The following is a 15,810-nucleotide window of genomic DNA, read 5'->3' on the forward strand; positions in this document are numbered from 1 at the left end:
CAACATATGAATTTGGGGAAGACACAAACATTCAGTCTGTAACAGATTCTTTGAGTACTTCATTTAAAATCTGAGAAACAAAGATGCACAAGAGGGCAGCTGCCTGCAAGAAGATTGGAAGGGGTACCCCAGTAGAAATCAAATCTGCTGTCACCTTGATCTTGGACATCCCAGCTTCCAGAATTGTAAAGAAATAAATTTCCAACGTTAAAGCCACAGATTTGGTGTGTCTTATGTAAGGACGTTGATCCTATTTTTCTGCGTAAATACAACTGTTCTGTAGCCTCATGGATCATGCCTTCAGGGTCATGAGCAGTAATATCACCTCACTCTTGAACTGAAGTGGCATCATTACAAAATGTCATGAATAGTAGAAGGGATTGTCACCCAAAATGGAGTTAGGTTCCCATCCGTTTTCATTCCCCCCAGGTCTCACCCACTAATCCTCTGCGATTCCAAGGTTCCCTGGGTAGTATTTCTCATTTGTTGGTTTTTCATTTACTCTTGATTTTCTGGTGTCCTGGGTATTTTCATTTTCCCTTCAGATCCACTCCTTATTCTAACCCAGTCTTGACACAGCAAATGATTGGATTAATAAGTATAGTTCTTTATTAGCTACATTTTCAGTCCTAAGTTTGTTGTGTGTTATTGTTACAGATGTGGTCCATAATATCTAGAATCATTCTGGAGTCTGTCATTTGGACCATCCCGAATTTTATTCTGAAATGCAAAACAGGAAGGATCAAGTGTTTCCTTTGTGCAGTAAAAATAAATAGTTAGGACACTAAATCAAAACTCCAATCAATATGTCCCTTGTTTATGGTGGCTATCTAACATAGAGTTTTCTGAAGACCATTTTGGATTAAGTAAAATGTTGATAGAGCTTATTGAAGAGTGAGGAGTGAATTTCATCTTACAGAAATAGAACATTGGATTTGCCATCATGGTAAGGCACACTAGAGGAAACGAAAGGGGTCAACTGAATATTACAGAGAGGGGGAGAGAGAAAAAGCCAAGTAATCTGAGCATGAATAGAGAGAGTAATGGTAGGATTTAAATTCTGATATGAGACATATTGTCTCGTGGATCTTTTGAATTTGAAAGGTGTGATTTTGTTCATTCTTTCCGCTTCTCATTTGCATGTAGGCCTGATTGCTGAATTTAGATAATTTGCTGATATAAATTCTCTCGCTTGATGACTCTTATTGAATATGCCTTCTTTCAAAGAGGCACCAAATGGAGAGAAAATACATATAACAATTAGGATGTCTCAAAAAAATTACAGTAGTCCTTTGAAATGAAGACACAGATGGGAAAATATAGTTCTCGATTTTCCTAAAAATACATTCCTTTGTTGAGGATGGGGAAGCCTGTGATACCTACATATAACTGATTAGATGGATAGTGCTATTACATTTAACTGGAAGATCCAACTGCAACCTACTTTGAAATGTTCTCTAGAAAATGATGAATGTGATTGGTGTAATAGAGCTTAATCTGAAGAAGGATATATAAATATAAATATAATGCTATATTTAGCATTATAGAAAAATCATTGTGCTTGGTCTGAGGAAGACAAAGAGGATGATAAAATAATACAATGTAATTTTTACTTTGTGCTGGTATAGTGGTCATAAGGATGCGAAGATCATTGGTAGACCAGTGCTTGGGACCTCAAACTGGAATGCACCACCACCTTGAACACACAGAGTCTATGGCATAGAAAGACTTTCTCTCAATAATGGTTTAGATAATTCATGACAGAATCTAGAGAATTGTGCATGCAGACTGAATAAAGCATTAGTTAATCCATAGTCCCAGAGATCTGTTTTTATGGTATACAGAAACTTATGAATGATTAGAAAATAGTTTAGAGTTGAACTACCTAGATGATTTTATTATTCTTCCTGTCTTCCTGCCCCTATTTCCCTTGCTTTTTATTGTTGCTTAAGAAATACTGTAATATTCCATATGGTGCATCAACCTTCAGGACCTGGAGAACATTTCCTCTAGCTAATTTAACACCTGTATATTCTCCCAGACATAGCTGGGTATGGTAGCCTCATGGACCATGCCTGCCTTTCGTGAAGGAGGCAGAACTCACAGTTCTTACTGAGGAATCTCTTCATCAAAGTATCTCACCATAACATTGTAGCTTGTTTCTAAACAGAAAAAAATATTTATCCCAAATATTCAGTATTCCTTTTGTTCTGTATAAAATAAGAGAATTTCTGATTTTAATATTCTTAAAAGCTAAATTAGCAATGTAACAGCTTAGCTGCATAAAGTGTAATATGTAACAAATTGCTGTGTTAAAATAGAGATCTAATGATACCTTCATTAACTCGATCACTGAAATGGCAAACCCTTTTCCCACATAACAGTTTCTATAGATACCACATGCTTATGATCAAAATTGCTTTTCTGAATGTGTTTTACTCTCCCATTTGATTGTATTTTATATCTTCTTTCTGGCTGTAAGTTACAATTAAACATAAGGAAAAATAGTGCAAGGCAAAATATACTCTGCATCTGTTTTACTGCTCAAATAAATACACAATCTGCACAAAACAGATTTTCCTAGTGAGCAAATTTCAAATGACTCCCTAGATAGGTTCTAGATTTTTTTTAATGCCACCAGGGATGCACCAAATGTTGCTGGAGGAAATTTCCATGTATTCTAACTACCTACCAAATAGCTAAATACTCTGTCAAAAATGTTTAATTTAAGCTCTTATAATAATTGTTACCATAAAAGATGGATTCTGGTTGATAAGTAGATTTTTATCCCCAAGCATAAATGTATTTCCCTATTAAGTATTGTTTTGCAAACATACAAATAATTGCCTTTGAAACAAAAGGAAACTTAAAAAAAAATCAATGAAAATGCTTGATTTGTAGAAATTGTCATTTTTTTCTCTATAACTTTCAAAGTTTTATTATTGTTTTGTAATTTTTTGTATTTTCCCCATATATTATAATAATAAAAATAAATCAGACCACTAATGACGAACCAAACAAAATGTTATTCTATTTGCTATGAGAACAGTTTTATGTTTGAAATTTTATACAGATAATTTCTAACCAAATTATGGAGAAAATTATGGCAAGGAACCAGTGGACCAAGGAGCCATACTGAAGCCTGAGACAAAAGGAAAATCCAGTAATGCTGGATTTATCTTTACAACAATTTTTGACATTTTGTCCACCACAGATTTTTTGTATTCTTTTTGATTTTTTAAAATATAGCGTTAAGATAAGATTTCTCTTGGTTACTGAGGTTTGGCATGCTCTTAAATTTTGCATGTAAGATAAGTGTTTCACTCATCTCATTACCTTCACTGTTGTCATAGTTTTGCAAAGAGTGATATGTTATAATTATTAAAATTGTTGAACAATAGTCTGCATATGTTAAATTCTATTTTAATTATTAAAAACTGAAAGAACTATTATGAATTTCACAAGTCTGATTCATTTCAGCTTAGACATCATGATACTATCAGCCATGTAGCACCAAAGATCCCCAAATAATTTGTCTTGCACCCTCAGCAGAGGTTGTGTCATGATAGTGATATTTTATATAGGTTAGTGAAGTACTTTATAATCTATGGAATGTAAGACTATCACTTTAGTTAATATACTCAATAGTTCAGATATTTCCACATTGATGTACTTTTTTGTTTCCGTATTAACATATTGTTTTAAATACTCTTGACTCAAGCTACATTTATCCCTTGTGATGTCAAAAGTTCTTATGAAAACTTTTTCCATGCTCAAATTATATTTAGAGAAGCTGCACAGGACATCCTCTCTTGAAACTTCACAGTTCATGTTAGTATGTTAAATACTCTAAATGTTCTGTAATAAATGCAATTGTTTAATTTTGATTAATTCAGTTTTTTCCAAATTATTGAACCTAAAATCTTTTAGTGCATTTTTGGTATATAAAACTTGTTAGCCTTTATAAGTACATAGGTGTATTAGTTCATTCTTGCATGGCTATAAGGATATACCTGAGACTAGGTAATTTGTAAAGAAAAGAAGTGTCATTGACTCATGATTCTGCAAGTAGTGCAGGAAGCATAACACCAACATCACTCAGCTTCTGGGGAGGCCTCAGGAAGCTTTTACTCAAGTTGATAGATGAAGAGGGAAGCAGGCATGTCACATGGTGAAAGCTGGAGCAAGAAAGAAAGAGTGGAGAGGAAGTGCCATATGCTTTTAAATGACCATATCTTACAAGAACTCACTGTCATAAGGATGGTACCAAGCCATGAGGCATCCACTGTCATGATCCAAACACCTCCCACCAGGGCCCACCTCCAGCACTGGAGATTACAATTCAACCTGAGATTTGGGTGTGGACAAACACACAAACTATATCAATATAGTTTCTCAGAACACAATTTAAGAAATACAGTTTTGAAAGAAATTAATAGACATTTGTTATACTGCTATACAAGAGCATTTATGGTAGTTTTTCAGCCTCAATTTTATTGGATTGCAAATGGATATGTATTTGGCAATATTTCACATGTATATGACCTCATTTTACAGCTTTGGAAACTAAAGAAGATAAAGGAAAGAGGTCAAAGATGAAATTACTTTTCTAACTCTAAGCCATATATTAATTCAACAGAAAATGATCCTTTGAAAAGCACAAGAACTACATTCTATTTCAAATGTGAATCCTTGAGATATTTATACTGTCCTACAAACCCATTAGTTCTCCTTTTTAAAATATTTTCCAACATCTTTGAATATCTAGACTTTCTAATATCTATCCTGTATTTTGTCAGGTGCTTTGGTAAATATTCCATGCTTTTCTAACCAGTTTCAAAGTTTTCTTGTCTTAGTACACAAGCCTACTCCTCAAAGAAGCGTTTTAGGGAAGATTCAAGCTGTTACTTAAATATTTCTCATCATAAAATTCCTCTATTATCCTGTGAGGCCTTTGAAGCTAAAAGTTGTGCTTTATTATTTAAATAAATTACAATGGGTGTCATATTGCTAAATAAACAAAGGTGTATCATTAAAATTTCTGCCCTAATTAAAGTAGCCAAATTATGGGTAATTGTTAAAGTTTTGATCAATCTCCTTCATCAGGAAGAAATTTTATATTATTTTGTTTTCAACAAATGCCAATTGAGGCATTACCAAGTGGTAGAGGGTAATACTGAATACCATCTGGCATAGTTGAAAGTCTGGACTATGTGGCAGTTATACCAGGGATCAAATTCCATGTTCTTCTTTTCTATGTTGCAGGAAATTAAGATGTCACCTTGAATGTATATTACTATAAAATGGAGATTTTGCTGGACTTCTAAAAGGATTAAGTGGCATAATATATTCAAAAGAGCCTAGTAGCTCCTGTCAGTTCTCAAGAATTTCTTAATGAAGGGTGGCAGAATATACCACCCTAAAGCATGCCACTTTGACAAAGGATTCATTTGAGATAAAGACACTTGAAAAACAGTAAACCCAAGAAGAACATTTTAATCTCCCTTTTATTCCTGAAAACAGGAGATAAAACCTCCCATGTGGAAGATGCCCTCCCAGTACCAGGAGAAAAAAAGAATTCTTCCAAGGCATGCCATAGCTGAGAAAATTCTGCACAAACTGAAGTTGTTAAAATAATTCTTAACTTTTTTGTCTCCTCACACAATTTTGTTACTTTAACCCCATATGAAATTTAGGTTCTGTCAATTCTTTGTGTCTTTATTTTCTTATGAGGGCTCCTGTGTCCTGTAAAATGTATGCCTTTCTCCTGTTGACCTATCTTATGTCAATTTAATTTTTAAGCCTAGCTGAAAATGCTGATAGAGGTAAAGTTTTCATCCCTTACACTAAGTACTTACTGGGAACACTGTATCATCTTCAGCATTGCCTTTCCTCAAAATAGGCACTTTACATAACATTAACATTGCATACACAGGACTTCACAGAGGGAAAGCAGAAAGTATTTTATTTTCACCCATTTCTTTGCCTGTGGATAAGATCTCACTCTGGTTCTGTCACTTTTTAAGTCACTTCTATATAATAATAGACTGTTGATCACCTTTATTTTTCCAAGTGGTTCAATAGGTGATATGGTTTGGATGTTTGTCCCCTCAAAATCTCATGTTGAGATGTTATTCCCAGGGTTGGAAGTAGGAACCGGTGGGAGGTGATTGGATCATGGGTGTGGAACCCTCATGAATGGCTTAGCATCATGCACTTGGTGATGAGGGAGTTCTCAGTTCACATGAAATCTGTTTTTTTAAGCATCTGGGACCCCCTCCTTCTTTTTCTTGCTCCCTCTTTCACCTCACCATGTGATACTGTAGCTTCCTCCTTTGCCTTTCACCATGATTATAATCTTCCTTAGGCCCTCACTAAAAGCCAAGCAAATGTTGATGTCATGCTTGTACAGCATGCAGTACCATAAGCTATTTAAACTTCTTGTCTTTAGAAATTACCGAGCTTCAGGTATTTCTTTACAGCAGTGCAAGGAAAGACTAGCACATAAAATTGATACTGAGGAGTAGAATGCTGCAGTAAAGATACCTGAAGATGTAGAAGTAGCTTTGGAACTGGGTAGTGGGCAGAGGCTTGAAGAATTTGGTGGGCTCAGAGAAGAGAAGAAGATGAGAGAAATTTTGGAACTTTGTAGAGATTGGTTAAATGGTTGTAACCAAGATTGCTGATAGACAGTGAAGGCCAGGTTAATGAGGTTTCAGATGGAAATAAGGAACTTACTTGGAACCAGAGTAAAGGTCACATATGTTATGCACTAGCAAAAAGCTTGGCTGCATTAAGTCCAGGTAATAGGGATCTGCAGATATTTGAACTTAAGAGTGATGATTTAGGGTGTTTGGTGGAAGAAATTTCTAAGAAGCAAAGCATTCAAGAGTTAGTATGACTGCCTATGATCAGATGAGAGCTAAGAAATGACTTAAAGTTGGAACTTATATTTAAAAGGGAAACGGAGAATAAAAGTTTGGAAAATTTGCAGCCTGGTCATGTAAAAGAGAAAGAATCCAAGCGGGCTGCAGAGAAACCACTTGTCAGAGAGGTTAGAATGACTAAAAGGGAGCCATATGTTACTATCCAAGAAAACAGGAAAAAGGCTTTGAAGGCATTTCAGAGATCTTGAAGATAACCTCTCCATCACAGGCAGAGAGGGATAGAAGGAAATAATGGTTTCAGAGATCAGGCCCAGAGCCCCACTCAGAGCACTGTTCCAGAGAGTTCAAGTCATAAACCTTAGTGGCATCTACCTGGTTTTAAGTCTGCAGGTGCCCAGAATGCAAGTATGAGGGAAGCTTTTTTGGCTTTCACCTAGATATCAGAGGATGTATGAGAAAGCCTAGATGACCAGGCACAAGCTTGTCGCAGGGGCAGAGCCCTCACAGAGAACCTCTACTAGGGCAGTGCAGAGGGCATATGTGAGGTTGGACCCCCAGATGGAGCCCCCACTAGGGCATTGCCTAGTGGAGTTGAGGGAAGGAGGCTGCTGCCCTCCAGACCCCAGGATGGTAGAACCACTGGCAGCTTGCATCCTGACCTGGGAAAAGCCACAGACACTCAATTCCATCCCATGGAAGCAGCCATGTGGGCTGCACTCTGCAAAGCCATAGGAACAGAGCTGCCCAAGGCCTTGGGAGCCCACCCCTTCCAACAGTGTGCCCTGGACGCAGGACATGGAGTCAAAGGGGATTATCTTAAAGCTTTAGGATTTAATGACTGTCCCGCCGTGTTTCAGACTGCATGGGGCATGTAGCCCCTTTCTTTTGGCTGATTTATCTTTTTGAAAATGAGAATGTATACCAAATGCCTGTAACACCATTGTATCCTGGGAGTAAATAATTAGTTTTTGATCTCACAGGTGGAAGGAATTCATCTTCAGGTGAGACTTTCAACTTGGACTAGGAGCTTGGGACTTTTGAGTGAACGATGGAATGCATTAAGGCTTTTCAGGACTATTGTAAAGGCATGATTGTATTTTGAAATGTAAGAAAGATACAAGATGGAGGGGGCAGAATGATATGATTTAGATGTTGAAATGTAATTCCCAATGTTGGAGGTGGGCCTGGTATGAGATTATTGTATCATGTGGATGGACTCCTCATGGATGATTTCGCACCATCCCCCCGATGATGAGTGAGTTCTTGGTCAGTTAGTTCACACAAGATCTGGTTGTTTAAAAGAGTCTGACACCACCCCCTTCTCTGTCTTGCTCCGTCTCTCAGCATATAATACCACCAGTTTCCTCCTTTATCTTCCACCATGATTGTAAGCATCCCGAGGCCCTTACCAGAGGCTGACCAGATGTTGGTGCCATGCTTCCTGTACAGCCTGCAGAACTGTGACCCAATTACATCTTTTTTCTTCATCAATTACCCAGCCTTAGTTCTTTCTTTTTAGTAACACAGTAACGGATTGCCATGGTAGGTAAAATACTCAATTTAGATTAATCACAAAATCTTCAAACTATAAAGTTAAAATTCTTTTCCCTTTTTCCTCTTGGTAATGTTTTAGGTCAGAAATGAACTTTTTCCTCCACCTCTCCACCACCGTTCAAACTGTGGCTTTGACTTCTTCAGTGTTTTAGGATGTGTTGGAAAAACGAGGCAAGGTAAGTTACAGCAAATGTGTTGCTTGCTGGGTACTGGTATCATTTCACTTTGGCCTCCTCTGAGTTTGGTAGATTTTCTAAGCTGGTTCTTTCTCTCATGGGAATAGTTTCTGCTTCTCCAGGATTTTGCTGAGACTGTCCCTTCTGCATTAACATGTCATAAAGAGGATTAATTTCATCCTTCAGCCCCTGGACATTTCTCAGTCTACCTGCTTTGCTCGGTTGCAGTGACCCTTCAGTGATTATTCATTGACAGGATTTAAAATGTCACCAAGTCTGCTCTCTTCCATGGGGCCATATTGGCCCGTGAAAAATATCCACATATAATTTTCCCATATCTGAAGTCAGAGTTTAGCCAGTTCTCAGTTACATTAGTACCTTGGGGTTTCCATAACAATGTACCACAGATTGGATGGTTTAAACAATAGAAATTCATGCTTCACAATTCTAGAGGTTGTAACTCCCTGATCAATGTGTTGGCACTGTGTGTTTGTTCTGAGGCCTCTTTCTCTGGCTTGTAGATGACCATTTTCTCTGTGTCTTCACATGGTCTTTACCCTTTGTGTTTCTGTGTCCCAATCTCTTTGTACAAGGATACCAATCGTATGGAATTAGGGCCTACTCTAATAATATCATTTAACCTTAATTCCTTCTTTAAGGACCCTATCTCTAAATACAGTCACATTCTAAGAAACTGGGGGTTAGAACTTCAACATACAAGTTTTAAGGTGACACAATTCAGCGCATAACATCGATATAGGCCAAATTTTCTCTGTCTCTGTCCACTATTCTCTATGGTTAGCCACAGCCTATGCATCATACATTGAAATTTGTCAGGACACTCTAAAAACTAAGATTCCATCTCCTGAAACCACTGAACCACTGAGAGATAGATAGATAGATAGATAGATAGATAGATGTTGCAGGTTTTCTGAGTAGTCCTCTGTAATTTATCCTACTGTACTTTAGGGGACAAAAGAAAAAATTGCACACCTCAGCAATTTTATCTAAATATATTTTCTTTTATGGACTTCTTTTTCAACTGTCACCCTTTTTACATGTTTGAGGTGGTTATTAGGCCAAGATTTGCAAAACATTCTTTCAAGTCTATCACAAATTTTCTAATAACTCATATTAAAATACACAAACAATTCATTCACACACAGTTAGAGACTTGGCTACATTGCGGGAAAATAAATTAGTTTATAGCAGATACATTTTCTCACTTTTTGTATTTTTTAGTAGAGACGGGGTTTCACCACGTTAGCCAGGATGGTCTCGATCTCCTGACCTCGTGATCCGCCCGTCTCGGCCTCCCAAAGTGCTGGGATCGTCTTTACTAAAAAATACAAAAAACTAGCCGGGCGCGGTGGCGGGCGCCTGTAGTCCCAGCTACTCGGGAGGCTGAGGCAGGAGAATGGCGTGAACCCAGGAGGCGGAGCTTGCAGTGAGCTGAGATCTGGCCACAGCACTCCAGCCTGGGCGGCAGAGCGAGATTCCGTCTCAAAAAAAAAAAAAAAAACAAAAAAACAAAAAAACAAAAACATTTTCTCACTTTTTAGGTATTAAAAAATACAGATTTTCCAAATCTTTCTGTTTTTGCAAATGATTTGAAGAGAAAGAAGCAGAGACAGAGGGGCTGACAAAGCCTGTGTCCACAGAGTCCCTAAGATGCCTTGATAAAATTTGCTTTTCTACATCTCACTTTTATCATTGATTCTTAACATTCAGAGGGTTTCAAAGCTTACTAAAATGTTAGGATTTTTCTCATCCCTTTTCCTAAACCTTACAGGAGACAGAAAATCTGTTATTTAAGATTCTTTTGTATTGCTGCTGCACATTCTCTTGATAAGCCAGAGAAAGGGAGCAAGTACAGGTCTGAGAGAAAGTAGAACCTACCATGTAAGACACATGTGTGCACATGCACCGCCCCCCCCCACACACACACATACATCCCACATCAAAAAGAAATTTGGCAGTATAGAGACGATGCTCAATATTTTCTGAAAACTTGGAGAAGAGAAAATATTGAATAGACAAAAATGATCAGTGATGTTTTGGCAATATCTCTATGTACGGTAGGTATAAAAACTGCCTCAATGGTAAGAATTTGATTTTTTTGTTTACGACAGAGTGGCTGGAGGATCCTTAGCTAATAATATATATTTTTATATATTTTTTAAACTAGATATATATTCAGAGGACTTTACATCATCATAAACTTGATATATGAAAAAATAGCATGTTAGCTACTTTTTTGTCTTTTGAGGTCTTTAAATTTAGGGAACTAGTATTTCCTTGCTCTCAAATACATATGAAAACATAGCCTCTAGAATTAGTAAGCTAAATTATGCTTCCAAATGTACTCCTATACACAAAACTACAAAGTGGAGCCTATGCTCCATTTCCTTTATGCACTATTTCTCTTCATTCAGATGGAAGATATACTGATCCAGCTATCAATACACATTTGGCCTATGAAACTTGAACTTTTTGTAATTTGAGAACCATATTCACTAATAAACCTAACATTAATAAAATCTCTTTGTCCTTGTCTTTCCATTCATGTAGTGTTAAAAAATACTTTTTAAAAATTATTAATTTGGTCCAAATTAATCCCATTATAGATCAATGCTTTATAAGTATTATGTAACATAAATTACCTTTTCCCATAACCAATTATTTCATAAAGTTCAGATGTTTCTCTTCTACTCTTGTTACTCTGTCATATCCAATTTGAAAAGAATCAGCAGTTTTACAACGTATGTTGTGTCAGAGTGCACATTACAAAATGATTAACTCAGTTGAACCTATGGAGAAGGAAAAAAAGAATAAACAATTCTACTATGGTGATAATATAGGAATTAATATATTTACCTCAAAAACGTGTATAAAATCTATATGATATTAAAAACTCAATTATTTCCTTTCCAAAATAAGGATCAAGATACAACAGAGTTGACAGATTTATACAGCAGTAATGCCAAGCATTTTCTGCCATTTTTAGATTGTGAGAATAGCATCATCCAGCATCTGGGTTGTTCAGTGGATGCCTCCCAGCAATGTGTTAAATAGATCTCCTCCTATATTTCAAGCACTCAAACCTAGGTGCTGATATGTTTGCCTGAGATAAGGGAAAGATATATTTACCCATTAATGAAGGGAATTTCAGAAACCCAATTTCACCAACTCTTGCCTCATCATTCATTTTCTTCTTTTTCTGCCCGGCTTCTCAGAACAATGAGAAAGGTGACTGAGAAATCTGGAGTATGAATGTGAATAAGCATCAAAGATATGATAAATCTAAAATAGTTGCTGTTTTTTCAAGTAGTGTCACCCTGCTTTCTGTTTCTATTATGTTCCTTGATACTGTGTAGAAAATGTAAAAAATATACAGCCCTATTTCCTTTCTTTTCCTCCTCCAAAAAAATTAATAGTGTGTATTGTGAATGACCACATTCACACTAAAGTAATAACACTTGAATTTAGAAAACCATTTATAGAAATTGATTAAGGATTTAGCATGCTACACCCATTTTTGGACTCTCAGGTTGCCCAAACTTTAATTCTTAAAATTGATGATAATAAAATCATATCCATATGTCCCAAGACTCACCAGTCTTGACTATTGAATGAGGTCAATTTTATTATACATGAATCAATTATAGGAATAAGGATTGATACCAGCCTGAATTTAGGCAGCTAGACCCATCAAAATGTCTTAACTGAGAGATACCAAAGAGTGACACATAAGAGCCCTAAAAGGTTTAGCAACTAACTAGTCAGAGAAAGACTTTGAAAAAGCAACCAATGCTATGCTAAGGGGAAAATTTAGAGTGAAAATATTTCAAACAAATATTTTTAACAGAAATTTCAAAGTTGTAGACCTCCTTCCTCTATTGCAAACATCGTCTTTCCTCTACAACTCTTCTTTGGCTAAAATGTGTAATACAGCCCTGGGTCAGCCCTTTGATCCCTGGTGAAGACAGAGTAGGAGATCTAAGATCGAGGGCAAATCACCTCTAGGCTGAGGGTGCTCCTCCCTTTACTTCTGACTTTTCTCCATCACTCTTCTTCTCATGCTTTTAACTCAGGTGATTTGGAGTTATAGTCTGGCTGCTGTTCCTTTGTGGCAAAATTAGTTATCAAATATCTTTTGACATTTTCCTTCTACCATATTCTGTCTTCTTTTGTCCAAGATACTTGGTGAAGTCTCACTGATGAGTCTGTTCACCAGTGAGCTTTTTAGCTTAGGGTCCCTGTTGACTATGAAAGCACATAAAGTGCTTTATGTGGTTCCCACAAGAGTGGTCAAGAAGGCCTTGGTCCCCAACTTTAAGCCACTGTTTGTCACCTAGGACTTGCAAGTATTTTCCCTCCCCCTAGAGTCTTACCATGTCTCTATGATAAAAGAACCCACTAGTTTCTGGTTCTTTCACTTGTAACCATAGAGATCCAACCTGCACACAGGACTCTTGAAATAGACGAAGTTCCAGCTACTTCACTGTTAACATTCTCCCCTAAGATTCTCATTATTGTCTCTTTCCTAGTTAAAAAAAAATTTTTTTTAGTCATATTTACAACTGTAACCTAAACAAGAAAGGGGTGGATTAAAGGAAAAAAGTGTCCCCACTAAGAATACCTGTGTGTTGAATCATTTCATTTTTCCGATCCACTCTTCACCCTTCTTCATCTTGCTCTGTGCCCCTGAGGGTACCCTTTGTGGATTTCACCAACAGATTGCCTTTTCTTCCAGATTGGATTGGTCAGTAAGAAGCATGAGGGAAAGTGAGGTCAGATTATCCATCCTACTGAATAGCTCCTGGATCAATCTCAGCAGTCAACGATGTTCCTCTGTCAAAGACCACAGCTTCTATCTACTATCAGGTGGCCCTCTCCTATGATTTTAGGTTTCTTAGATTTCCAAGCAATGACTCCTTCTTGGCTTCAAGATTAGAGGTTACAACGGTTCCTCACTTACCAATCCTAGGGCTCTTTGCCAACTCTGGTTTGTTTCCTTTGTGAACTCTCCTCAATCATCTCATTTGGATGTGGAATCTGCTTCAACATTCTCACTCAATCTGCTCACCATCATAGTAAACCTAACATGCCCTGTGATAGCACTTTAAAAAGAAAATATATAAAAACATCTGAATCAAAACGTTGTGATATCCCTCCACCTACACAGCTAAGGATTTTCAGCCTGGGTCCTCTTACCTTCTTCCTCTATTCACTTGGTTCTCTTCCTATCCTGAAAAATTGTGACTTAGATAATAAGAGAAATGTTAACTAGCTTAAATTAGTGAGCCTTTTATTTATATGTAAGTCATTTAGTAATATAAAATAAATCATTTAAAATAATAAATCAGGCCGGGCATGGTGGCTCACACCTGTAATCCCAGAATTTTGGGAGGCCAAGGCAGTTGGATCACCTGAGGCCAGGAGTTCGAGACCAGCCTGGCCAACATAGTGAAACCTCATCTCTACTAAAAAATAAAATAAAATAAAATGAAAACCAAAAATTAGCTGGTGTGGTGGTGTGTGACTATAGTCCCAGCTACTCGGGAGTCTGAGGCAGGAAAATCACTTGAATCCGGGTGGAGGAGGTTGCAGTGAGCCAAGATCATGCCATTGGATCATGCACCCCAGCCTGGGCAACAGAGAAAGACTCCATCTTGAAGCAATAATAATAATAAATCAGATTATTTGTTCTATATGATGAGAGCTTGCTTTATGTTCAAAAGTCAAAAGAACAGTTATCTAGAAAGTATTACAAATAGAAAGTTCCTTCAACCCAGTTTCTTCTTGCATTATGGAGATCACATAGTCGATGACTGTTCCCACCAGGAACATTTCTCTGAAGTGATAGTCATTCTTTGATAAGTGAAGGCCAAGTCACAATCACAAAAAGGCCACTACAAACCATTGCTTCCCACTACCAGAGAATCTCCAGGAAAGTGTAATTCCCAGGCATCCTACTAGATTTAAAACAGTACTTCAGAAGTCCACTTACTTAACATATGCTAAAACGATCCACCTTCATTCACACCACTCCACTACTCCTAAGCTTAACTCTCCAAGAATTCCTTTATATAAAAACCAGTTTTCCCAGATTTTAAATAGTATTTTATAGGTTAGGAAATAAGAGCACTTGAATAATAAAAGATATATAAGTAGATAGTTTTCAAAATGTATTCATAATACTATCATTGCAAACATAAATTGTTAAAATATTGTATTTGTGGTCACACTGTTCATAGAGTTTTTTCCTGTATTTTTATAAATATTATGTCAAAAGCATTTTCTCTGTTTCAAAGCATATGTCTTTGAAATAATTTTTTTCATGCTGTACCATATTTTTTACAAAATTACATGATAAATATTGTAATGTACTGAGAGATTCCTTGTTGTTGGATATTTAGACGTTTTGTAGTTTTTAGTTATATTTTGGATTATTTTATAGTGAACTTCTCAAAAGCATAATTCCTAGGTGTTAAGAATTATAATTATGGATAATTATTAAACCCTTGACTTTTATTATTAAAATAGATTGCAAAATCATGCTTTACATTCCCCCCCAGAATTAGAAGAGAAGTCTATTTTCCCACACTCTGATCTATTTCTTAATCCTAAAGGGAACTACATCTTAGAGGGTTTACGTAGTAAATATCCAATGCAGAGATAGCATGTACATTTGATATTAGTTTAATTTCATAGTCTTTGTATTGTGAGACTTTAAAAAATATTGTGCATATATTCTACATTGAAGGTTATTTCTATTCCCTTTATGTTTTAAAATTATTAATTTTAAAGTACTCAGAGAGTCCTTAAAATGTAGCAATGCAGAAAGTAAATCATACTTCAGTTGCCATCTCTACTTCCATTTTCATTAGTTTTACTTTTTTTTTTTATACCTTAAGTTCTAGGGTACATGTACACAACATGCAGGTTTGTTACATATGTATACCTGTGCCATGTTGGTGTGCTGCACCCATCAACTCGTGAGCAACCATCAACTCGTCATTTACATCAGGTATAACTCCCAATGCCATCCCTCCCCCCTCCCCCCTCCCCATAATAGGCCCCAGTGTGTGATGTTCCCCTTCCCGAGTCCAAGTGATCTCATTGTTCAGTTCCCACCTATGAGTGAGAACATGCGGTGTTTGGTTTTCTGTTCTTGCAATAGTTTGCTG

At 36.7% G+C, this 15,810-nt stretch overlaps 1 long non-coding RNA gene across 1 annotated transcript; it reads right to left on the reverse strand.

Annotated features, from left to right (window-relative positions):
• Nucleotides 1-628: 628 nt before the first annotated feature.
• LOC117095411 lies at nucleotides 629-11,872 on the reverse strand. The gene is made up of 4 exons (XR_004441964.1): nucleotides 11,768-11,872; nucleotides 11,281-11,427; nucleotides 2,105-2,162; nucleotides 629-720 (listed from the first exon to the last, which is right to left on the reverse strand). It is a non-coding gene; the product is annotated as an uncharacterized LOC117095411 (long non-coding RNA).
• Nucleotides 11,873-15,810: the final 3,938 nt, after the last annotated feature.

Source organism: Trachypithecus francoisi, unplaced genomic scaffold (assembly GCF_009764315.1).
Source record: "Trachypithecus francoisi isolate TF-2019V2 unplaced genomic scaffold, Tfra_2.0 Lachesis_group13, whole genome shotgun sequence".
Lineage (NCBI taxonomy): Eukaryota > Metazoa > Chordata > Mammalia > Primates > Cercopithecidae > Trachypithecus > Trachypithecus francoisi.